The following is a 2762-nucleotide window of genomic DNA, read 5'->3' as shown; positions in this document are numbered from 1 at the left end:
CAAGTTTGGAGTCGCCATAGACCTTTGGGTTAGATAGGTCAAACACCTAAAATGTGTGTTAAAACAATTTTAAGAAAAATATTTAAAAAGATAAAATTGGTATGCTTTTAACTAGAAATTCATTTTTAAGGATTTGAGAGTCGGTTACGCGTGGGAAAGGGTGAGCACTCCAACAACGCCTAAAATTGGTACACTTCGATTATATGTAGTCTAAATGGCAAAATTTTACAAATTTGATTTCGAAATTTGACTTACGGTCATTTTATTTCTACGAGGTTAGAAAAATGAGCGAATCTCTTTTAAAATATTTGACTAGATGAAAATGGCCTAATTCAATCGTTTTATTTGAAGGGGATGTCCCCTTACTACGTGAATTAACGAAAATTGAAACCCAACTATTACTTAGATTCTGTTTTGATGACCTATCTATTATTTTTTTTTCAAAATTCATATATAATATTATGTTTTGATTTTATTTTGGTCTGTTATCGTTAAAATATTAACGGTTATGTTGATGTACCATAAGATAATGTCATATTAATATTGGAAAATAAAAAGTTGTCATGTCAGCATCACCATTACATTTTTTACTTTTAACTGTGGACGATCGATACAAAATCAAAATGTAATGCTAGGATGATTTTGAGAGAGAAAATAATAGTTGAATGATTAAAATAGAAAGGAAGTATGTATCTTGTATGCATGTAATCTTGTGGGGATGTATGTATGTAGCTGAAACCAAATTTGATTCATGGGTGCCCGCAATACAATGAGGAGGATAAGGATCCTCGGGCTTGTCAGGGTGATGAGAATCCAGAAACGCCATAACAGGCAATTTCTTATCGATGAAGACTCTTGCGAGTCTTGCCGAATCGTTGATCATCCCGGAAATTTGTCTGTTGGGTTCTCTTGGGGCCTAAAATCCAAAATATTAGACTGCTAAATATAAAATCCCAAAAAAAATAAGAGAGTAAAGTTTAAGGGACAGGTTTACCAGGTTTCCGGCACCAACAGTGCAGAAGCCATATATTATATCGACAAGCACAAGACCAGTAACAACATCTTCAGGCAAAACCACAAGTTCCTACTCCAGAGGCAGCTCTTCTTTCAAAAGCTCAACTGTTTGGGACACCATTTCCACAGGCAGGCTCCTTGGGATATAGTTCTGAATTTTCAGAGAAGAGGATGATATTTAAAATAGTCTCCATTCCAAGCTAAACTACAAAAAAGGGCTTGAAATATCTCACTTATTGATGCATTTGGAATAAGACGTGCTTATCTATCCAAAATAAGTTTCAAACTTCACTTTGAAAAATGAAAATGGCATTTTTAGTGACGCAGCATTTTTAGTGACGCGCTGACGTTGAATATTCGGGTCGCCGTTAACCTGTTGGCGTCGTATTTATTTTGTCCACGTTAAAGTCCACTTGGATTATGATCTTTTAATCACCTTCATTCAACGATTTAAAAATTCAAGCCATCAACCAAATGTTGGGATGTCCTTTATTAAGCCCTGTTTGGTGAAGACATTGGAAGGTGCAGATGAATTTCACGAGTGGTGAGAGTATTATGGATGAGAATTTAACCCCAAATAGTAATGTAATTTCTTTAAAAATTATTATTTTTAATTAAATCTTTTTTATACCTGGTCGGGTCGGATTTATATTCTAAAAATTCAAGTCGGTCGAAATCGAGTGAAAGATATATATTTTTTGAGTCGAATCGAATTCGGATAGAAGATATATAATTTTCAAGCCTGGTCAAAATCGAACGAAGGATACATGTTTTTAAGTCGGATGGAGTTTGACCAGAAACTCGACTTGTTGCTATCCCTACTAAGTAATTCGATCACAATTTATGATTACTTCTCTAAAATCAACAGCCGGTGAAACTTTTCAAAAATGAAAAGTTAAACTCAATTTCGAGAAAAAAAATGATGGTTTTTTTAAATAATTTGGAATAAGTATAAGGTAGAATTTGTTCAAATATAATTTTCACTCAATTTTTCAACATTATACCGTCACACCCTTGGTATTTATGGTGCTCAAACTCAGGTCATCGGAAATAACAATAATTCTTTTATCACAGAGACCGCTTGATTCGTGCAAGAAACGTCGATTTTTGTACAAGTTATTGCGAGTTGTACAAACTTTTATCTTGTCATAGTTTCTTAAATATTTTCTTAATTTATTTTTCTTAAGGTGAGTAAAATTCAATTCGAAAAAGTTCAATTTTTTAATTTAATTCAATATTAAAAAATTCGATTTGAATTCATTCGAATTTTTTTAAACAAAGTTTATTAATTATTGAATTATTTTCAAGTTCAAGTTGAGTGTCTCAACTCATAATGAAGAAATAGATATCATATATGGTTATAAAAAATCATTTAAATTTGAATCAATTAGTACCATGATACTATAAATATTTATAATTAAATTTAGGCTTAATATAAAAAATAAGTGTTAAAACTATAACCAAAATTAACTTTAGGTGCCTAAAGAATTTTCATTAAAACAAGTGCTTAATGTTTCTAACGTTATCATTTTAGGTGTCCGAACCGTAACTATAATACCCCAAAATTTTGTCCAGTGACCAAAATGTAAATTTTGAAAGTTTAGTGGCTAAAGTATAAATTTGGGGAAATTTAGGGATTGAAGTGGTAACTTTTATAAAAATAACGTTTATCCCGTAAATGAATTGTTCACCCTCAAGAATGACATTTTCGTGGGTTTCATATTTTTATATGGAGCTTGTATTAAAAG

The 2762-nt window shown here is 31.7% G+C and overlaps 1 pseudogene; it reads right to left on the bottom strand.

Annotated features, from left to right (window-relative positions):
- Positions 1-606: 606 nt before the first annotated feature.
- Positions 607-1135, bottom strand: LOC120114314 (annotated as a pseudogene).
- Positions 1136-2762: the final 1627 nt, after the last annotated feature.

Source organism: Hibiscus syriacus, unplaced genomic scaffold (genome assembly GCF_006381635.1).
Source record: "Hibiscus syriacus cultivar Baekdansim isolate YM2019G1 unplaced genomic scaffold, ASM638163v2 tig00110221_pilon, whole genome shotgun sequence".
Lineage (NCBI taxonomy): Eukaryota > Viridiplantae > Streptophyta > Magnoliopsida > Malvales > Malvaceae > Hibiscus > Hibiscus syriacus.
Note: the sequence above shows the minus strand (reverse complement) of the source record. Positions and strands in the feature narration are given on the sequence as shown.